The sequence below is a fragment of the Ipomoea triloba genome, chromosome 16, assembly GCF_003576645.1.
Source record: "Ipomoea triloba cultivar NCNSP0323 chromosome 16, ASM357664v1".
In the NCBI taxonomy this organism is placed as follows: domain Eukaryota; kingdom Viridiplantae; phylum Streptophyta; class Magnoliopsida; order Solanales; family Convolvulaceae; genus Ipomoea; species Ipomoea triloba.
In genome coordinates this window covers 13,840,721-13,856,440 of record NC_044931.1, presented here as the reverse complement: position 1 = coordinate 13,856,440, position 15,720 = coordinate 13,840,721, and the positions used below count along the sequence as shown (strand labels likewise).

The following is a 15,720-nucleotide window of genomic DNA, read 5'->3' as shown; positions in this document are numbered from 1 at the left end:
TAAACCGCTAAGCGAGAGAAGTTGCGCGGAGAGAGAGGGTCAAGTACATTTTGCACGCAGTACATGACGGATGCGATCATACCAGCACTAATGCACCGGATCCCATCAGAACTCCGAAGTAAAGCGTGCTTGGGCGAGAGTAGTACTAGGATGGGTGACCCTCTGTGAAGTCCTTGTGTTGCATCCCCCACCCTCTTTTCAATTTTTCTTTTATACCGCTGGACCGCTCGCTAAGGATACTATCCTTTTAAACCGCTAAACCGCTAAGCGAGAGAAGTTGCGTGGAGAGAGAGGGTCAAGTACATTTTGCGCGCAGTACATGACGGATGTGATCATACCAGCACTAATGTATCGGATCCCATCAGAACTCCGGAGTTATGCGTGCTTGGGCGAGAGTAGTACTAGGATGGGTGACCCCCTGGGAAGTCCTCGTGTTGCATCCCCCACCCTCTTTTCAATTTTTCTTTTAAATCGCTGGACCGCTCGCTAAGGGTACTATCCTTTTAAACCGCTAAACCGCTAAGCGAGAGAAGTTGCGCGGAGAGAGAGGTTCAAGTACATTTTGCGCGCAGTACATGACCGATGCGATCATACCAGCACTAATGCACCGGATCCCATCAGAACTCCGAAGTGAAGCGTGCTTGGGCGAGAGTAGTACTAGGATGGGTGACCCCCTGGGAAGTCCTCGTGTTGCATCCCCCACCCTCTTTTCAATTTTTCTTTTAAATCGCTGGACCGCTCGCTAAGGTACTATCCTTTTAAACCGCTAAACCGCTAAGCGAGAGAAGTTGCGCGTAGAGAGAGGGTCAAGTACATTTTGTGCGCAGTACATGATGGATGCAATCATACCAGCACTAATGCAGCGCATCCCATCAGAACTCCGAAGTTAAGCGTGCTTGGGCGAGAGTAGTACTAGGATGGGTGACCCCCTAGGAAGTCTTCGTGTTACATCCCCCACCCTCTTTTCAATTTTTTCTTTTAAACCGCTGGACCGCTCGCTAATGATACTATCCTTTTAAACCGCTAAACCGCTAAGGGAGAGAAGTTGCGCGGAGAGAGAGGGTCAAGTACATTTTGCGCGGAGAAGTTGCGCGGAGAGAGAGGGTCAAGTACATTTTGCGCGCAGTACATGACGGGAGAGAGAGGGTCAAGTACATTTTGCGCGCAGTACATGACGTATGCGATCATACCAGCACTAATGCACCGCATCCCATCAGAACTCCGAAGTTAAGCGTGCTTGGGCGAGAGTAGTACTAGGATGGGTGACCCCCTAGGAAGTCTTCGTGTTACATCCCCCACCCTCTTTTCAATTTTTTCTTTTAAACCGCTGGACCGCTCGCTAAGGATACTATCCTTTTAAACCGCTAAACCGCTAAGCAAGAGAAGTTGCGCGGAGAGAGAGGTTCAAGTACATTTTGCGCGCAGTACATAACCGATGCGATCATACCAGCACTAATGCACCGGATCCCATCAGAACTCCGAAGTGAAGCGTGCTTGGGCTAGAGTAGTACTAGGATCGGTGACCCCTTAGGAAGTCCTCGTGTTGCATCCCCCACCCTCTATTCAATTTTTCTTTTAAACCGCTGGACCGCTCGCTAAGGGTACTATCCGTTTAAACCGCTAAACCGCTAAGCGAGAGAAGTTGCGCGGAGAGAGAGGGTCAAGTACATTTTGCGCGCAGTACATAACCGATGCGATCATACCAGCACTAATGCACCGGATCCCATCAGAATTCCGAAGTTAAGCGTGCTTGGGCGAGAGTAGTACTAGGATGGGTGACCCCCTGGGAAGTCCTCGTGTTGCATCCCCCACTCTCTTTTTAATTTTTCTTTTAAACCGCTGGACCGCTCGCTAAGGGTACTATCCGTTTAAACCGCTAAACCGCTAAGCGAGAGAAGTTGCGCGGAGAGAGAGGGTCAAGTACATTTTGCGCGTAGTACATGACGGATGCGATCGTACCAGCACTAATGCACCGGATCCCATCAGAACTCCGATGTTAAGCGTGCTTGGGCGAGAGTAGTACTAGGATGTGTGACCCCCTGGGAAGTCCTCGTGTTGCATCCCCCACCCTCTTTTTAATTTTTCTTTTAAACCGCTGGACCGCTCGCTAAGGGTACTATCCTTTTAAACCGCTAAACCGCTAAGCGAGAGAAGTTGCGCGGAGAGAGAGGGTCAAGTACATTTTGCGCGCAGTACATGCCGGATGCGATCGTACCAGCACTAATGCACCGGATCCCATCAGAATTCCGAAGTTAAGCGTGCTTGGGCGAGAGTAGTACTAGGATGTGTGACCCCCTGGGAAGTCCTCGTGTTGCATCCCCCACTCTCTTTTTAATTTTTCTTTTAAACCGCTGGACCGCTCGCTAAGGCTACTATCCTTTCAAACCGCTAAACCGCTACGCGAGAGAAGTTGCGCGGAGAGAGAGGGTCAAGTACATTTTGCGCGCAGTACATGACGGATGCGATCGTACCAGCACTAATGCACCGGATCCATCAGAACTCCGAAGTAAAGCGTGCTTGGACGAGAGTAGTACTAGGATGTGTTACCCCCTGCGAAGTCCTCGTGTTGCATCCCCCACCCTCTTTTTAATTTTTCTTTTAAACCGCTGGACCGCTCGCTAAGGGTACTATCCTTTTAAACCGCTAAACCGCTAAGCGAGAGAAGTTGCGCGGAGAGAGAGGGTCAAGTACATTTTGCGCGCAATACATGACGGATGCGATCATACCCGCACTAATGCACCGGATCCCATCAGAATTCCGAAGTAAAGCTTGCTTGGGCGAGAGTAGTACTAGGATCGGTGACCCCCTGGGAAGTCCTCGTGTTGCATCCCCCCCCCTCTTTTTAATTTTTCTTTTAAACCGCGGGACCGCTCGCTAAGGGTACTATCTTTTTAAACCGCTAAGTTAGATAAGTTGCGCGGAGAGAGAGGGTCAAGTACATTTTGCGCGCACTACATGACGGATGCGATCATACCCGCACTAATGCACCGGATCCCATCAGAATTCCGAAGTAAAGCTTGCTTGGGCGAGAGTAGTACTAGGATCGGTGACCCCCTGGGAAGTCCTCGTGTTGCATCCCCCCCCCTCTTTTTAATTTTTCTTTTAAACCGCGGGACCGCTCGCTAAGGGTACTATCTTTTTAAACCGCTAAGTTAGATAAGTTGCGCGGAGAGAGAGGGTCAAGTACATTTTGCGCGCACTACATGACGGATGCGATCATACCCGCACTAATGCACCGGATCCCATCAGAATTCCGAAGTAAAGCTTGCTTGGGCGAGAGTAGTACTAGGATCGGTGACCCCCTGGGAAGTCCTCGTGTTGCATCCCCCCCCCTCTTTTTAATTTTTCTTTTAAACCGCGGGACCGCTCGCTAAGGGTACTATCTTTTTAAACCGCTAAGTTAGATAAGTTGCGCGGAGAGAGAGGGTCAAGTACATTTTGCGCGCACTACATGACGGATGCGATCATACCCGCACTAATGCACCGGATCCCATCAGAATTCCGAAGTAAAGCTTGCTTGGGCGAGAGTAGTACTAGGATCGGTGACCCCCTGGGAAGTCCTCGTGTTGCATCCCCCCCCCTCTTTTTAATTTTTCTTTTAAACCGCGGGACCGCTCGCTAAGGGTACTATCTTTTTAAACCGCTAAGTTAGATAAGTTGCGCGGAGAGAGAGGGTCAAGTACATTTTGCGCGCACTACATGACGGATGCGATCATACCCGCACTAATGCACCGGATCCCATCAGAATTCCGAAGTAAAGCTTGCTTGGGCGAGAGTAGTACTAGGATCGGTGACCCCCTGGGAAGTCCTCGTGTTGCATCCCCCCCCCTCTTTTTAATTTTTCTTTTAAACCGCGGGACCGCTCGCTAAGGGTACTATCTTTTTAAACCGCTAAGTTAGATAAGTTGCGCGGAGAGAGAGGGTCAAGTACATTTTGCGCGCACTACATGACGGATGCGATCATACCCGCACTAATGCACCGGATCCCATCAGAATTCCGAAGTAAAGCTTGCTTGGGCGAGAGTAGTACTAGGATCGGTGACCCCCTGGGAAGTCCTCGTGTTGCATCCCCCCCCCTCTTTTTAATTTTTCTTTTAAACCGCGGGACCGCTCGCTAAGGGTACTATCTTTTTAAACCGCTAAGTTAGATAAGTTGCGCGGAGAGAGAGGGTCAAGTACATTTTGCGCGCACTACATGACGGATGCGATCATACCCGCACTAATGCACCGGATCCCATCAGAATTCCGAAGTAAAGCTTGCTTGGGCGAGAGTAGTACTAGGATCGGTGACCCCCTGGGAAGTCCTCGTGTTGCATCCCCCCCCCTCTTTTTAATTTTTCTTTTAAACCGCGGGACCGCTCGCTAAGGGTACTATCTTTTTAAACCGCTAAGTTAGATAAGTTGCGCGGAGAGAGAGGGTCAAGTACATTTTGCGCGCACTACATGACGGATGCGATCATACCCGCACTAATGCACCGGATCCCATCAGAATTCCGAAGTAAAGCTTGCTTGGGCGAGAGTAGTACTAGGATCGGTGACCCCCTGGGAAGTCCTCGTGTTGCATCCCCCCCCCTCTTTTTAATTTTTCTTTTAAACCGCGGGACCGCTCGCTAAGGGTACTATCTTTTTAAACCGCTAAGTTAGATAAGTTGCGCGGAGAGAGAGGGTCAAGTACATTTTGCGCGCACTACATGACGGATGCGATCATACCCGCACTAATGCACCGGATCCCATCAGAATTCCGAAGTAAAGCTTGCTTGGGCGAGAGTAGTACTAGGATCGGTGACCCCCTGGGAAGTCCTCGTGTTGCATCCCCCCCCCTCTTTTTAATTTTTCTTTTAAACCGCGGGACCGCTCGCTAAGGGTACTATCTTTTTAAACCGCTAAGTTAGATAAGTTGCGCGGAGAGAGAGGGTCAAGTACATTTTGCGCGCACTACATGACGGATGCGATCATACCCGCACTAATGCACCGGATCCCATCAGAATTCCGAAGTAAAGCTTGCTTGGGCGAGAGTAGTACTAGGATCGGTGACCCCCTGGGAAGTCCTCGTGTTGCATCCCCCCCCCTCTTTTTAATTTTTCTTTTAAACCGCGGGACCGCTCGCTAAGGGTACTATCTTTTTAAACCGCTAAGTTAGATAAGTTGCGCGGAGAGAGAGGGTCAAGTACATTTTGCGCGCACTACATGACGGATGCGATCATACCCGCACTAATGCACCGGATCCCATCAGAATTCCGAAGTAAAGCTTGCTTGGGCGAGAGTAGTACTAGGATCGGTGACCCCCTGGGAAGTCCTCGTGTTGCATCCCCCCCCCTCTTTTTAATTTTTCTTTTAAACCGCGGGACCGCTCGCTAAGGGTACTATCTTTTTAAACCGCTAAGTTAGATAAGTTGCGCGGAGAGAGAGGGTCAAGTACATTTTGCGCGCACTACATGACGGATGCGATCATACCCGCACTAATGCACCGGATCCCATCAGAATTCCGAAGTAAAGCTTGCTTGGGCGAGAGTAGTACTAGGATCGGTGACCCCCTGGGAAGTCCTCGTGTTGCATCCCCCCCCCTCTTTTTAATTTTTCTTTTAAACCGCGGGACCGCTCGCTAAGGGTACTATCTTTTTAAACCGCTAAGTTAGATAAGTTGCGCGGAGAGAGAGGGTCAAGTACATTTTGCGCGCACTACATGACGGATGCGATCATACCCGCACTAATGCACCGGATCCCATCAGAATTCCGAAGTAAAGCTTGCTTGGGCGAGAGTAGTACTAGGATCGGTGACCCCCTGGGAAGTCCTCGTGTTGCATCCCCCCCCCTCTTTTTAATTTTTCTTTTAAACCGCGGGACCGCTCGCTAAGGGTACTATCTTTTTAAACCGCTAAGTTAGATAAGTTGCGCGGAGAGAGAGGGTCAAGTACATTTTGCGCGCACTACATGACGGATGCGATCATACCCGCACTAATGCACCGGATCCCATCAGAATTCCGAAGTAAAGCTTGCTTGGGCGAGAGTAGTACTAGGATCGGTGACCCCCTGGGAAGTCCTCGTGTTGCATCCCCCCCCCTCTTTTTAATTTTTCTTTTAAACCGCGGGACCGCTCGCTAAGGGTACTATCTTTTTAAACCGCTAAGTTAGATAAGTTGCGCGGAGAGAGAGGGTCAAGTACATTTTGCGCGCACTACATGACGGATGCGATCATACCCGCACTAATGCACCGGATCCCATCAGAATTCCGAAGTAAAGCTTGCTTGGGCGAGAGTAGTACTAGGATCGGTGACCCCCTGGGAAGTCCTCGTGTTGCATCCCCCCCCCTCTTTTTAATTTTTCTTTTAAACCGCGGGACCGCTCGCTAAGGGTACTATCTTTTTAAACCGCTAAGTTAGATAAGTTGCGCGGAGAGAGAGGGTCAAGTACATTTTGCGCGCACTACATGACGGATGCGATCATACCCGCACTAATGCACCGGATCCCATCAGAATTCCGAAGTAAAGCTTGCTTGGGCGAGAGTAGTACTAGGATCGGTGACCCCCTGGGAAGTCCTCGTGTTGCATCCCCCCCCCTCTTTTTAATTTTTCTTTTAAACCGCGGGACCGCTCGCTAAGGGTACTATCTTTTTAAACCGCTAAGTTAGATAAGTTGCGCGGAGAGAGAGGGTCAAGTACATTTTGCGCGCACTACATGACGGATGCGATCATACCCGCACTAATGCACCGGATCCCATCAGAATTCCGAAGTAAAGCTTGCTTGGGCGAGAGTAGTACTAGGATCGGTGACCCCCTGGGAAGTCCTCGTGTTGCATCCCCCCCCCTCTTTTTAATTTTTCTTTTAAACCGCGGGACCGCTCGCTAAGGGTACTATCTTTTTAAACCGCTAAGTTAGATAAGTTGCGCGGAGAGAGAGGGTCAAGTACATTTTGCGCGCACTACATGACGGATGCGATCATACCCGCACTAATGCACCGGATCCCATCAGAATTCCGAAGTAAAGCTTGCTTGGGCGAGAGTAGTACTAGGATCGGTGACCCCCTGGGAAGTCCTCGTGTTGCATCCCCCCCCCTCTTTTTAATTTTTCTTTTAAACCGCGGGACCGCTCGCTAAGGGTACTATCTTTTTAAACCGCTAAGTTAGATAAGTTGCGCGGAGAGAGAGGGTCAAGTACATTTTGCGCGCACTACATGACGGATGCGATCATACCCGCACTAATGCACCGGATCCCATCAGAACTCCGAAGTGAAGCGTGCTTGGGCGAGAGTAGTACTAGGATGGGTGACCCCCTGGGAAGTCATCGTGTTGCATCCCCCACCTTCTTTTCAATTTTTCTTTTAAATCGCTGGACCGCTCGCTAAGGGTACTATCCTTTTAAACCGCTAAACCGCTAAGCGAGAGAAGTTGCGCGGAGAGAGAGGGTCAAGTACATTTTGCGCGCAGTACGTGACGGATGCGATCATACCAGCACTAATGCACCGGATCCCATCAGAACTCCGAAGTTAAGCGTGCTTGGGCGAGAGTAGTACTAGGATGGGTGACCCCCTGGGAAGTCCTCGTGTTGCATCCCCCACCCTCTTTTTAATCTTTCTTTTAAACCGCTGGACCGCTCGCTAAGGGTACTATCCTTTTAAACCGCTAAACCGCTAAGCGAGAGAAGTTGCGCGGAGAGAGAGGGTCAAGTACATTTTGCGCGCAGTACGTGACGGATGCGATCATACCAGCACTAATGCACCGGATCCCATCAGAACTCCGAAGTTAAGCGTGCTTGGGCGAGAGTAGTACTAGGATGGGTGACCCCCTGGGAAGTCCTCGTGTTGCATCCCCCACCCTCTTTTTAATCTTTCTTTTAAACCGCTGGACCGCTCGCTAAGGGTACTATCCTTTTAAACCGCTAAACCGCTAAGCGAGAGAAGTTGCGCGGAGAGAGAGGGTCAAGTACATTTTGCGCGCAGTACGTGACGGATGCGATCATACCAGCACTAATGCACCGGATCCCATCAGAACTCCGAAGTTAAGCGTGCTTGGGCGAGAGTAGTACTAGGATGGGTGACCCCCTGGGAAGTCCTCGTGTTGCATCCCCCACCCTCTTTTTAATCTTTCTTTTAAACCGCTGGACCGCTCGCTAAGGGTACTATCCTTTTAAACCGCTAAACCGCTAAGCGAGAGAAGTTGCGCGGAGAGAGAGGGTCAAGTACATTTTGCGCGCAGTACGTGACGGATGCGATCATACCAGCACTAATGCACCGGATCCCATCAGAACTCCGAAGTTAAGCGTGCTTGGGCGAGAGTAGTACTAGGATGGGTGACCCCCTGGGAAGTCCTCGTGTTGCATCCCCCACCCTCTTTTTAATCTTTCTTTTAAACCGCTGGACCGCTCGCTAAGGGTACTATCCTTTTAAACCGCTAAACCGCTAAGCGAGAGAAGTTGCGCGGAGAGAGAGGGTCAAGTACATTTTGCGCGCAGTACGTGACGGATGCGATCATACCAGCACTAATGCACCGGATCCCATCAGAACTCCGAAGTTAAGCGTGCTTGGGCGAGAGTAGTACTAGGATGGGTGACCCCCTGGGAAGTCCTCGTGTTGCATCCCCCACCCTCTTTTTAATCTTTCTTTTAAACCGCTGGACCGCTCGCTAAGGGTACTATCCTTTTAAACCGCTAAACCGCTAAGCGAGAGAAGTTGCGCGGAGAGAGAGGGTCAAGTACATTTTGCGCGCAGTACGTGACGGATGCGATCATACCAGCACTAATGCACCGGATCCCATCAGAACTCCGAAGTTAAGCGTGCTTGGGCGAGAGTAGTACTAGGATGGGTGACCCCCTGGGAAGTCCTCGTGTTGCATCCCCCACCCTCTTTTTAATCTTTCTTTTAAACCGCTGGACCGCTCGCTAAGGGTACTATCCTTTTAAACCGCTAAACCGCTAAGCGAGAGAAGTTGCGCGGAGAGAGAGGGTCAAGTACATTTTGCGCGCAGTACGTGACGGATGCGATCATACCAGCACTAATGCACCGGATCCCATCAGAACTCCGAAGTTAAGCGTGCTTGGGCGAGAGTAGTACTAGGATGGGTGACCCCCTGGGAAGTCCTCGTGTTGCATCCCCCACCCTCTTTTTAATCTTTCTTTTAAACCGCTGGACCGCTCGCTAAGGGTACTATCCTTTTAAACCGCTAAACCGCTAAGCGAGAGAAGTTGCGCGGAGAGAGAGGGTCAAGTACATTTTGCGCGCAGTACGTGACGGATGCGATCATACCAGCACTAATGCACCGGATCCCATCAGAACTCCGAAGTTAAGCGTGCTTGGGCGAGAGTAGTACTAGGATGGGTGACCCCCTGGGAAGTCCTCGTGTTGCATCCCCCACCCTCTTTTTAATCTTTCTTTTAAACCGCTGGACCGCTCGCTAAGGGTACTATCCTTTTAAACCGCTAAACCGCTAAGCGAGAGAAGTTGCGCGGAGAGAGAGGGTCAAGTACATTTTGCGCGCAGTACGTGACGGATGCGATCATACCAGCACTAATGCACCGGATCCCATCAGAACTCCGAAGTTAAGCGTGCTTGGGCGAGAGTAGTACTAGGATGGGTGACCCCCTGGGAAGTCCTCGTGTTGCATCCCCCACCCTCTTTTTAATCTTTCTTTTAAACCGCTGGACCGCTCGCTAAGGGTACTATCCTTTTAAACCGCTAAACCGCTAAGCGAGAGAAGTTGCGCGGAGAGAGAGGGTCAAGTACATTTTGCGCGCAGTACGTGACGGATGCGATCATACCAGCACTAATGCACCGGATCCCATCAGAACTCCGAAGTTAAGCGTGCTTGGGCGAGAGTAGTACTAGGATGGGTGACCCCCTGGGAAGTCCTCGTGTTGCATCCCCCACCCTCTTTTTAATCTTTCTTTTAAACCGCTGGACCGCTCGCTAAGGGTACTATCCTTTTAAACCGCTAAACCGCTAAGCGAGAGAAGTTGCGCGGAGAGAGAGGGTCAAGTACATTTTGCGCGCAGTACGTGACGGATGCGATCATACCAGCACTAATGCACCGGATCCCATCAGAACTCCGAAGTTAAGCGTGCTTGGGCGAGAGTAGTACTAGGATGGGTGACCCCCTGGGAAGTCCTCGTGTTGCATCCCCCACCCTCTTTTTAATCTTTCTTTTAAACCGCTGGACCGCTCGCTAAGGGTACTATCCTTTTAAACCGCTAAACCGCTAAGCGAGAGAAGTTGCGCGGAGAGAGAGGGTCAAGTACATTTTGCGCGCAGTACGTGACGGATGCGATCATACCAGCACTAATGCACCGGATCCCATCAGAACTCCGAAGTTAAGCGTGCTTGGGCGAGAGTAGTACTAGGATGGGTGACCCCCTGGGAAGTCCTCGTGTTGCATCCCCCACCCTCTTTTTAATCTTTCTTTTAAACCGCTGGACCGCTCGCTAAGGGTACTATCCTTTTAAACCGCTAAACCGCTAAGCGAGAGAAGTTGCGCGGAGAGAGAGGGTCAAGTACATTTTGCGCGCAGTACGTGACGGATGCGATCATACCAGCACTAATGCACCGGATCCCATCAGAACTCCGAAGTTAAGCGTGCTTGGGCGAGAGTAGTACTAGGATGGGTGACCCCCTGGGAAGTCCTCGTGTTGCATCCCCCACCCTCTTTTTAATCTTTCTTTTAAACCGCTGGACCGCTCGCTAAGGGTACTATCCTTTTAAACCGCTAAACCGCTAAGCGAGAGAAGTTGCGCGGAGAGAGAGGGTCAAGTACATTTTGCGCGCAGTACGTGACGGATGCGATCATACCAGCACTAATGCACCGGATCCCATCAGAACTCCGAAGTGAAGCGTGCTTGGGCGAGAGTAGTACTAGGATGGGTGACCCCCTGGGAAGTCCTCGTGTTGCATCCCCCACCCTCTTTTTAATCTTTCTTTTAAACCGCTGGACCGCTCGCTAAGGGTACTATCCTTTTAAACCGCTAAACCGCTAAGCGAGAGAAGTTGCGCGGAGAGAGAGGGTCAAGTACATTTTGCGCACAATACATGACGGATGCGATCATACCAGCACTAATGCAGCGAATCCCATCAGAACTCCGAAGTGAAGCGTGCTTGGGCGAGAGTAGTACTAGGATGGGTGACCCCCTGGGAAGTCCTCGTGTTGCATCCCCCACCCTCTTTTTAATCTTTCTTTTAAACCGCTGGACCGCTCGCTAAGGGTACTATCCTTTTAAACCGCTAAACCGCTAAGCGAGAGAAGTTGCGCGGAGAGAGAGGGTCAAGTACATTTTGCGCGCAGTACGTGACGGATGCGATCATACCAGCACTAATGCAGCGAATCCCATCAGAACTCCGAAGTGAAGCGTGCTTGGGCGAGAGTAGTACTAGGATGGGTGACCCCCTAGGAAGTCTTCGTGTTACATCCCCCACCCTCCTTTTAATCTTTCTTTTAAACCGCTGGACCGCTCGCTAAGGGTACTATCCTTTTAAACCGCTAAACCGCTAAGCGAGAGAAGTTGCGCGGAGAGAGAGGGTCAAGTACATTTTGCGCGCAGTACGTGACGGATGCGATCATACCAGCACTAATGCACCGGATCCCATCAGAACTCCGAAGTGAAGCGTGCTTGGGCGAGAGTAGTACTAGGATGTGTTACCCCTTGGGAAGTCGTCGTGTTGCATCCCCCACCCTCTTTTTAATTTTTCTTTTAAACCGCTGGACCGCTCGCTAAGGGTACTATCCTTTTAAACCGCTAAACCGCTAAGCGAGAGAAGTTGCGCGGAGAGAGAGGGTCAAGTACATTTTGCGCGCAATACATGACGGATGCGATCATACCAGCACTAATGCACCGGATCCCATCAGAACTCCGAAGTGAAGCGTGCTTGGGCGAGAGTAGTACTAGGATGGGTGACCCCCTGGGAAGTCATCGTGATGCATCCCCCACCTTCTTTTCAATTTTTCTTTTAAATCGCTGGACCGCTCGCTAAGGGTACTATCCTTTTAAACCGCTAAACTGGACCGCTCGCTAAGGGTACTATCCTTTTAAACCGCTAAACTGCTAAGCGAGAGAAGTTGCGCGGAGAGAGAGGGTCAAGTACATTTTACGCGGAGAAGTTGCGCGGAGAGAGAGGGTCAAGTACATTTTACGCGCAGTACATGACGGATGCGATCATATCAGCACTAATGCACCGGATCCACATGACGGATGCGATCATATCAGCACTAATGCACCGGATCCCATCAGAACTCTAAAGTTATGCGTGCTTGGGCGAGAGTAGTACTAGGATGGGTGACCCCCTGGGAAGTCCTCGTGTTGCATCCCCCACCCTCTTTTCAATTTTTCTTTTAAATCGTTGGACCGCTCGCTAAGGGTACTATCCTTTTAAACCGCTAAGCGAGAGAAGTTGCGCGGAGAGAGAGGGTCAAGTACATTTTGCGCGTAGTACATGACGGATGCGATCATACCAGCACTAATGCACCGGATCCCATCAGAACTCCGAAGTTATGCGTGCTTGGGCGAGAGTAGTACTAGGATGGGTGACCCCCTGGGATGTCCTCGTGTTGCATCCCCCACCCTCTTTTCAATTTTTCTTTTAAATCGTTGGACCGCTCGCTAAGGGTACTATCCTTTTAAACCGCTAAGCGAGAGAAGTTGCGCGGAGAGAGAGGTTCAAGTACATTTTGCGCGCAGTACATGACTACGTGACGGATGCGATCATACCAGCACTAATGCACCGGATCCCATCAGAACTCCGAAGTTAAGCGTGCTTGGGCGAGAGTAGTACTAGGATCGGTGACCCCCTAGGAAGTCTTCGTGTTACATCCCCCACCCTCCTTTCAATTTTTTATCTTAAACCGCTGGACCGCTCGCTAATGATACTATTCTTTTAAACCGCTAAACCGCTAAGGGAGAGAAGTTGCGCGGAGAGAGAGGGTCAAGTACATTTTACGCGCAGTACATGACGGATGCGATCATATCAGCACTAATGCACCGGATCCCATCAGAACTCTAAAGTTATGCGTGCTTGGGCGAGAGTAGTACTAGGATGGGTGACCCCCTGGGAAGTCCTCGTGTTGCATCCCCCACCCTCTTTTCAATTTTTTCTTTTAAACCGCTCGCTAAGGATACTATCCTTTTAAACCGCTAAACCGCTAAGCGAGAGAAGTTGCGTAGAGAGAGAGAGGGTCAAGTACATTTTGCGCGCAGTACATGACGGATGTGATCATACCAGCACTAATGCACCGGATCCCATCAGAACTCTAAAGTTATGCGTGCTTGGGCGAGAGTAGTACTAGGATGGGTGACCCCCTGGGAAGTCCTCGTGTTGCATCCCCCACCCTCTTTTCAATTTTTCTTTTAAACCGCTGGACCGCTCGCTAAGGGTACTATCCTTTTAAACCGCTAAACCGCTAAGCGAGAGAAGTTGCGCGGAGAGAGAGGGTCAAGTACATTTTGCGCGCAGTACATGACGGATGCGATCATACCAGCACTAATGCACCGCATCCCATCAGAACTCCGAAGTTAAGCGTGCTTGGGCGAGAGTAGTACTAGGATGGGTGACCCCCTAGGAATTCATCGTGTTGCATCCCCCACCTTCTTTTCAATTTTTCTTTTAAATCGCTGGACCGCTCGCTAAGGGTACTATCCTTTTAAACCGCTAAACCGCTAAGCTCGCTAAGGGTACTATCCTTTTAAACCGCTAAACCGCTAAGCGCGCTAAGGGTACTATCCTTTTAAACCGCTAAACCGCTAAGCGAGCTAAGGGTACTATCCTTTTAAACCGCTAAACCGCTAAGCGAGAGAAGGGTACTATCCTTTTAAACCGCTAAACCGCTAAGCGAGAGTAGTTGCGCGGAGAGAGAGGGTCAAGTACATTTTACGCGGAGTAGTTGCGCGGAGAGAGAGGGTCAAGTACATTTTACGCGCAGTACATGACGGATGCGATCATATCAGCACTAATGCACCGCATCCCATCAGAACTCCGCCCCCTGGGAAGTCCTCGTGTTGCATCCCCCACCCTCTTTTTAATCTTTCTTTTAAACCGCTGGACCGCTCGCTAAGGGTACTATCCTTTTAAACCGCTAAACCGCTAAGCGAGAGAAGTTGCGCGGAGAGAGAGGGTCAAGTACATTTTGCGCGCAGTACGTGACGGATGCGATCATACCAGCACTAATGCACCGGATCCCATCAGAACTCCGAAGTTAAGCGTGCTTGGGCGAGAGTAGTACTAGGATGGGTGACCCCCTGGGAAGTCCTCGTGTTGCATCCCCCACCCTCTTTTTAATCTTTCTTTTAAACCGCTGGACCGCTCGCTAAGGGTACTATCCTTTTAAACCGCTAAACCGCTAAGCGAGAGAAGTTGCGCGGAGAGAGAGGGTCAAGTACATTTTGCGCGCAGTACGTGACGGATGCGATCATACCAGCACTAATGCACCGGATCCCATCAGAACTCCGAAGTTAAGCGTGCTTGGGCGAGAGTAGTACTAGGATGGGTGACCCCCTGGGAAGTCCTCGTGTTGCATCCCCCACCCTCTTTTTAATCTTTCTTTTAAACCGCTGGACCGCTCGCTAAGGGTACTATCCTTTTAAACCGCTAAACCGCTAAGCGAGAGAAGTTGCGCGGAGAGAGAGGGTCAAGTACATTTTGCGCGCAGTACGTGACGGATGCGATCATACCAGCACTAATGCACCGGATCCCATCAGAACTCCGAAGTTAAGCGTGCTTGGGCGAGAGTAGTACTAGGATGGGTGACCCCCTGGGAAGTCCTCGTGTTGCATCCCCCACCCTCTTTTTAATCTTTCTTTTAAACCGCTGGACCGCTCGCTAAGGGTACTATCCTTTTAAACCGCTAAACCGCTAAGCGAGAGAAGTTGCGCGGAGAGAGAGGGTCAAGTACATTTTGCGCGCAGTACGTGACGGATGCGATCATACCAGCACTAATGCACCGGATCCCATCAGAACTCCGAAGTTAAGCGTGCTTGGGCGAGAGTAGTACTAGGATGGGTGACCCCCTGGGAAGTCCTCGTGTTGCATCCCCCACCCTCTTTTTAATCTTTCTTTTAAACCGCTGGACCGCTCGCTAAGGGTACTATCCTTTTAAACCGCTAAACCGCTAAGCGAGAGAAGTTGCGCGGAGAGAGAGGGTCAAGTACATTTTGCGCGCAGTACGTGACGGATGCGATCATACCAGCACTAATGCACCGGATCCCATCAGAACTCCGAAGTTAAGCGTGCTTGGGCGAGAGTAGTACTAGGATGGGTGACCCCCTGGGAAGTCCTCGTGTTGCATCCCCCACCCTCTTTTTAATCTTTCTTTTAAACCGCTGGACCGCTCGCTAAGGGTACTATCCTTTTAAACCGCTAAACCGCTAAGCGAGAGAAGTTGCGTGGAGAGAGAGGGTCAAGTACATTTTGCGCGCAATACATGACGGATGTGATCATACCAGCACTAATGCACCGGATCCCATCAGAACTCTAAAGTTATGCGTGCTTGGGCGAGAGTAGTACTAGGATGGGTGACCCCCTGGGAAGTCCTCGTGTTGCATCCCCCACCCTCTTTTTAATCTTTCTTTTAAACCGCTGGACCGCTCGCTAAGGGTACTATCCGTTTAAACCGCTAAACCGGTAAGCGAGAGAAGTTGCGCGGAGAGAGAGGGTTAAGTACATTTTGCGCGTAGTACATGACGGATGCGATCATACCAGCACTAATGCACCGGATCCCATCAGAATTCCGAAGTAAAGCTTGCTTGGGCGAG

The 15,720-nt window shown here is 50.6% G+C and overlaps 59 non-coding genes across 59 annotated transcripts; all 59 read left to right on the top strand.

Moving 5' to 3' along the window:
* The first annotated feature begins 68 nt into the window (after nucleotides 1–68).
* LOC116008407 lies at nucleotides 69–187 on the top strand. The gene has a single exon (XR_004095792.1). It is a non-coding gene; the product is annotated as a 5S ribosomal RNA (ribosomal RNA).
* Nucleotides 188–324: 137 nt separating this feature from the next.
* LOC116008722 lies at nucleotides 325–443 on the top strand. The gene has a single exon (XR_004096085.1). It is a non-coding gene; the product is annotated as a 5S ribosomal RNA (ribosomal RNA).
* Nucleotides 444–580: 137 nt separating this feature from the next.
* On the top strand, nucleotides 581–699 carry LOC116008301. Its single transcript, XR_004095693.1, has one exon. It is a non-coding gene; the product is annotated as a 5S ribosomal RNA (ribosomal RNA).
* A 136-nt stretch (nucleotides 700–835) lies between these two features.
* On the top strand, nucleotides 836–954 carry LOC116008907. Its single transcript, XR_004096255.1, has one exon. It is a non-coding gene; the product is annotated as a 5S ribosomal RNA (ribosomal RNA).
* Nucleotides 955–1,176: 222 nt separating this feature from the next.
* On the top strand, nucleotides 1,177–1,295 carry LOC116008836. Its single transcript, XR_004096189.1, has one exon. It is a non-coding gene; the product is annotated as a 5S ribosomal RNA (ribosomal RNA).
* A 138-nt stretch (nucleotides 1,296–1,433) lies between these two features.
* LOC116008880 lies at nucleotides 1,434–1,552 on the top strand. The gene has a single exon (XR_004096231.1). It is a non-coding gene; the product is annotated as a 5S ribosomal RNA (ribosomal RNA).
* Nucleotides 1,553–1,689: 137 nt separating this feature from the next.
* Nucleotides 1,690–1,808, top strand: LOC116008398. The gene has a single exon (XR_004095784.1). It is a non-coding gene; the product is annotated as a 5S ribosomal RNA (ribosomal RNA).
* A 137-nt stretch (nucleotides 1,809–1,945) lies between these two features.
* LOC116008634 lies at nucleotides 1,946–2,064 on the top strand. The gene has a single exon (XR_004096003.1). It is a non-coding gene; the product is annotated as a 5S ribosomal RNA (ribosomal RNA).
* Nucleotides 2,065–2,201: 137 nt separating this feature from the next.
* On the top strand, nucleotides 2,202–2,320 carry LOC116008638. Its single transcript, XR_004096007.1, has one exon. It is a non-coding gene; the product is annotated as a 5S ribosomal RNA (ribosomal RNA).
* A 137-nt stretch (nucleotides 2,321–2,457) lies between these two features.
* On the top strand, nucleotides 2,458–2,575 carry LOC116008979. Its single transcript, XR_004096322.1, has one exon. It is a non-coding gene; the product is annotated as a 5S ribosomal RNA (ribosomal RNA).
* Nucleotides 2,576–2,712: 137 nt separating this feature from the next.
* On the top strand, nucleotides 2,713–2,831 carry LOC116008863. The gene has a single exon (XR_004096214.1). It is a non-coding gene; the product is annotated as a 5S ribosomal RNA (ribosomal RNA).
* Nucleotides 2,832–2,960: 129 nt separating this feature from the next.
* On the top strand, nucleotides 2,961–3,079 carry LOC116008862. Its single transcript, XR_004096213.1, has one exon. It is a non-coding gene; the product is annotated as a 5S ribosomal RNA (ribosomal RNA).
* Nucleotides 3,080–3,208: 129 nt separating this feature from the next.
* On the top strand, nucleotides 3,209–3,327 carry LOC116008860. The gene has a single exon (XR_004096212.1). It is a non-coding gene; the product is annotated as a 5S ribosomal RNA (ribosomal RNA).
* A 129-nt stretch (nucleotides 3,328–3,456) lies between these two features.
* Nucleotides 3,457–3,575, top strand: LOC116008859. Its single transcript, XR_004096211.1, has one exon. It is a non-coding gene; the product is annotated as a 5S ribosomal RNA (ribosomal RNA).
* Nucleotides 3,576–3,704: 129 nt separating this feature from the next.
* On the top strand, nucleotides 3,705–3,823 carry LOC116008858. The gene has a single exon (XR_004096210.1). It is a non-coding gene; the product is annotated as a 5S ribosomal RNA (ribosomal RNA).
* A 129-nt stretch (nucleotides 3,824–3,952) lies between these two features.
* LOC116008857 lies at nucleotides 3,953–4,071 on the top strand. Its single transcript, XR_004096209.1, has one exon. It is a non-coding gene; the product is annotated as a 5S ribosomal RNA (ribosomal RNA).
* A 129-nt stretch (nucleotides 4,072–4,200) lies between these two features.
* LOC116008856 lies at nucleotides 4,201–4,319 on the top strand. Its single transcript, XR_004096208.1, has one exon. It is a non-coding gene; the product is annotated as a 5S ribosomal RNA (ribosomal RNA).
* Nucleotides 4,320–4,448: 129 nt separating this feature from the next.
* LOC116008855 lies at nucleotides 4,449–4,567 on the top strand. Its single transcript, XR_004096207.1, has one exon. It is a non-coding gene; the product is annotated as a 5S ribosomal RNA (ribosomal RNA).
* Nucleotides 4,568–4,696: 129 nt separating this feature from the next.
* On the top strand, nucleotides 4,697–4,815 carry LOC116008854. The gene has a single exon (XR_004096206.1). It is a non-coding gene; the product is annotated as a 5S ribosomal RNA (ribosomal RNA).
* A 129-nt stretch (nucleotides 4,816–4,944) lies between these two features.
* On the top strand, nucleotides 4,945–5,063 carry LOC116008852. The gene has a single exon (XR_004096204.1). It is a non-coding gene; the product is annotated as a 5S ribosomal RNA (ribosomal RNA).
* Nucleotides 5,064–5,192: 129 nt separating this feature from the next.
* LOC116008851 lies at nucleotides 5,193–5,311 on the top strand. The gene has a single exon (XR_004096203.1). It is a non-coding gene; the product is annotated as a 5S ribosomal RNA (ribosomal RNA).
* A 129-nt stretch (nucleotides 5,312–5,440) lies between these two features.
* LOC116008850 lies at nucleotides 5,441–5,559 on the top strand. The gene has a single exon (XR_004096202.1). It is a non-coding gene; the product is annotated as a 5S ribosomal RNA (ribosomal RNA).
* Nucleotides 5,560–5,688: 129 nt separating this feature from the next.
* Nucleotides 5,689–5,807, top strand: LOC116008849. The gene has a single exon (XR_004096201.1). It is a non-coding gene; the product is annotated as a 5S ribosomal RNA (ribosomal RNA).
* Nucleotides 5,808–5,936: 129 nt separating this feature from the next.
* Nucleotides 5,937–6,055, top strand: LOC116008848. Its single transcript, XR_004096200.1, has one exon. It is a non-coding gene; the product is annotated as a 5S ribosomal RNA (ribosomal RNA).
* Nucleotides 6,056–6,184: 129 nt separating this feature from the next.
* On the top strand, nucleotides 6,185–6,303 carry LOC116008847. The gene has a single exon (XR_004096199.1). It is a non-coding gene; the product is annotated as a 5S ribosomal RNA (ribosomal RNA).
* A 129-nt stretch (nucleotides 6,304–6,432) lies between these two features.
* LOC116008846 lies at nucleotides 6,433–6,551 on the top strand. The gene has a single exon (XR_004096198.1). It is a non-coding gene; the product is annotated as a 5S ribosomal RNA (ribosomal RNA).
* A 129-nt stretch (nucleotides 6,552–6,680) lies between these two features.
* Nucleotides 6,681–6,799, top strand: LOC116008845. Its single transcript, XR_004096197.1, has one exon. It is a non-coding gene; the product is annotated as a 5S ribosomal RNA (ribosomal RNA).
* Nucleotides 6,800–6,928: 129 nt separating this feature from the next.
* Nucleotides 6,929–7,047, top strand: LOC116008844. Its single transcript, XR_004096196.1, has one exon. It is a non-coding gene; the product is annotated as a 5S ribosomal RNA (ribosomal RNA).
* Nucleotides 7,048–7,176: 129 nt separating this feature from the next.
* On the top strand, nucleotides 7,177–7,295 carry LOC116008474. The gene has a single exon (XR_004095854.1). It is a non-coding gene; the product is annotated as a 5S ribosomal RNA (ribosomal RNA).
* Nucleotides 7,296–7,432: 137 nt separating this feature from the next.
* Nucleotides 7,433–7,551, top strand: LOC116009384. The gene has a single exon (XR_004096651.1). It is a non-coding gene; the product is annotated as a 5S ribosomal RNA (ribosomal RNA).
* A 137-nt stretch (nucleotides 7,552–7,688) lies between these two features.
* On the top strand, nucleotides 7,689–7,807 carry LOC116009383. Its single transcript, XR_004096650.1, has one exon. It is a non-coding gene; the product is annotated as a 5S ribosomal RNA (ribosomal RNA).
* Nucleotides 7,808–7,944: 137 nt separating this feature from the next.
* LOC116009381 lies at nucleotides 7,945–8,063 on the top strand. Its single transcript, XR_004096648.1, has one exon. It is a non-coding gene; the product is annotated as a 5S ribosomal RNA (ribosomal RNA).
* Nucleotides 8,064–8,200: 137 nt separating this feature from the next.
* LOC116009380 lies at nucleotides 8,201–8,319 on the top strand. The gene has a single exon (XR_004096647.1). It is a non-coding gene; the product is annotated as a 5S ribosomal RNA (ribosomal RNA).
* A 137-nt stretch (nucleotides 8,320–8,456) lies between these two features.
* Nucleotides 8,457–8,575, top strand: LOC116009379. The gene has a single exon (XR_004096646.1). It is a non-coding gene; the product is annotated as a 5S ribosomal RNA (ribosomal RNA).
* Nucleotides 8,576–8,712: 137 nt separating this feature from the next.
* LOC116009378 lies at nucleotides 8,713–8,831 on the top strand. The gene has a single exon (XR_004096645.1). It is a non-coding gene; the product is annotated as a 5S ribosomal RNA (ribosomal RNA).
* Nucleotides 8,832–8,968: 137 nt separating this feature from the next.
* LOC116009376 lies at nucleotides 8,969–9,087 on the top strand. The gene has a single exon (XR_004096644.1). It is a non-coding gene; the product is annotated as a 5S ribosomal RNA (ribosomal RNA).
* Nucleotides 9,088–9,224: 137 nt separating this feature from the next.
* Nucleotides 9,225–9,343, top strand: LOC116009374. The gene has a single exon (XR_004096642.1). It is a non-coding gene; the product is annotated as a 5S ribosomal RNA (ribosomal RNA).
* A 137-nt stretch (nucleotides 9,344–9,480) lies between these two features.
* LOC116009373 lies at nucleotides 9,481–9,599 on the top strand. Its single transcript, XR_004096641.1, has one exon. It is a non-coding gene; the product is annotated as a 5S ribosomal RNA (ribosomal RNA).
* A 137-nt stretch (nucleotides 9,600–9,736) lies between these two features.
* Nucleotides 9,737–9,855, top strand: LOC116009372. The gene has a single exon (XR_004096640.1). It is a non-coding gene; the product is annotated as a 5S ribosomal RNA (ribosomal RNA).
* A 137-nt stretch (nucleotides 9,856–9,992) lies between these two features.
* On the top strand, nucleotides 9,993–10,111 carry LOC116009371. The gene has a single exon (XR_004096638.1). It is a non-coding gene; the product is annotated as a 5S ribosomal RNA (ribosomal RNA).
* A 137-nt stretch (nucleotides 10,112–10,248) lies between these two features.
* LOC116009370 lies at nucleotides 10,249–10,367 on the top strand. Its single transcript, XR_004096637.1, has one exon. It is a non-coding gene; the product is annotated as a 5S ribosomal RNA (ribosomal RNA).
* Nucleotides 10,368–10,504: 137 nt separating this feature from the next.
* LOC116009369 lies at nucleotides 10,505–10,623 on the top strand. The gene has a single exon (XR_004096636.1). It is a non-coding gene; the product is annotated as a 5S ribosomal RNA (ribosomal RNA).
* Nucleotides 10,624–10,760: 137 nt separating this feature from the next.
* Nucleotides 10,761–10,879, top strand: LOC116008125. The gene has a single exon (XR_004095524.1). It is a non-coding gene; the product is annotated as a 5S ribosomal RNA (ribosomal RNA).
* Nucleotides 10,880–11,016: 137 nt separating this feature from the next.
* On the top strand, nucleotides 11,017–11,135 carry LOC116008605. Its single transcript, XR_004095977.1, has one exon. It is a non-coding gene; the product is annotated as a 5S ribosomal RNA (ribosomal RNA).
* Nucleotides 11,136–11,272: 137 nt separating this feature from the next.
* LOC116008902 lies at nucleotides 11,273–11,391 on the top strand. Its single transcript, XR_004096252.1, has one exon. It is a non-coding gene; the product is annotated as a 5S ribosomal RNA (ribosomal RNA).
* A 137-nt stretch (nucleotides 11,392–11,528) lies between these two features.
* On the top strand, nucleotides 11,529–11,647 carry LOC116008755. The gene has a single exon (XR_004096115.1). It is a non-coding gene; the product is annotated as a 5S ribosomal RNA (ribosomal RNA).
* A 137-nt stretch (nucleotides 11,648–11,784) lies between these two features.
* Nucleotides 11,785–11,903, top strand: LOC116008555. The gene has a single exon (XR_004095930.1). It is a non-coding gene; the product is annotated as a 5S ribosomal RNA (ribosomal RNA).
* A 263-nt stretch (nucleotides 11,904–12,166) lies between these two features.
* On the top strand, nucleotides 12,167–12,285 carry LOC116008694. Its single transcript, XR_004096060.1, has one exon. It is a non-coding gene; the product is annotated as a 5S ribosomal RNA (ribosomal RNA).
* Nucleotides 12,286–12,414: 129 nt separating this feature from the next.
* LOC116008531 lies at nucleotides 12,415–12,533 on the top strand. The gene has a single exon (XR_004095907.1). It is a non-coding gene; the product is annotated as a 5S ribosomal RNA (ribosomal RNA).
* Nucleotides 12,534–12,670: 137 nt separating this feature from the next.
* On the top strand, nucleotides 12,671–12,789 carry LOC116008768. Its single transcript, XR_004096126.1, has one exon. It is a non-coding gene; the product is annotated as a 5S ribosomal RNA (ribosomal RNA).
* Nucleotides 12,790–12,927: 138 nt separating this feature from the next.
* LOC116008693 lies at nucleotides 12,928–13,046 on the top strand. The gene has a single exon (XR_004096059.1). It is a non-coding gene; the product is annotated as a 5S ribosomal RNA (ribosomal RNA).
* Nucleotides 13,047–13,178: 132 nt separating this feature from the next.
* On the top strand, nucleotides 13,179–13,297 carry LOC116008642. The gene has a single exon (XR_004096011.1). It is a non-coding gene; the product is annotated as a 5S ribosomal RNA (ribosomal RNA).
* Nucleotides 13,298–13,434: 137 nt separating this feature from the next.
* On the top strand, nucleotides 13,435–13,553 carry LOC116008720. The gene has a single exon (XR_004096083.1). It is a non-coding gene; the product is annotated as a 5S ribosomal RNA (ribosomal RNA).
* Nucleotides 13,554–14,114: 561 nt separating this feature from the next.
* On the top strand, nucleotides 14,115–14,233 carry LOC116009368. Its single transcript, XR_004096635.1, has one exon. It is a non-coding gene; the product is annotated as a 5S ribosomal RNA (ribosomal RNA).
* A 137-nt stretch (nucleotides 14,234–14,370) lies between these two features.
* LOC116009367 lies at nucleotides 14,371–14,489 on the top strand. Its single transcript, XR_004096634.1, has one exon. It is a non-coding gene; the product is annotated as a 5S ribosomal RNA (ribosomal RNA).
* Nucleotides 14,490–14,626: 137 nt separating this feature from the next.
* LOC116009365 lies at nucleotides 14,627–14,745 on the top strand. Its single transcript, XR_004096633.1, has one exon. It is a non-coding gene; the product is annotated as a 5S ribosomal RNA (ribosomal RNA).
* Nucleotides 14,746–14,882: 137 nt separating this feature from the next.
* Nucleotides 14,883–15,001, top strand: LOC116009364. Its single transcript, XR_004096632.1, has one exon. It is a non-coding gene; the product is annotated as a 5S ribosomal RNA (ribosomal RNA).
* Nucleotides 15,002–15,138: 137 nt separating this feature from the next.
* LOC116009362 lies at nucleotides 15,139–15,257 on the top strand. Its single transcript, XR_004096630.1, has one exon. It is a non-coding gene; the product is annotated as a 5S ribosomal RNA (ribosomal RNA).
* Nucleotides 15,258–15,394: 137 nt separating this feature from the next.
* Nucleotides 15,395–15,513, top strand: LOC116008640. Its single transcript, XR_004096009.1, has one exon. It is a non-coding gene; the product is annotated as a 5S ribosomal RNA (ribosomal RNA).
* The last annotated feature ends 207 nt before the right edge of the window (nucleotides 15,514–15,720 follow it).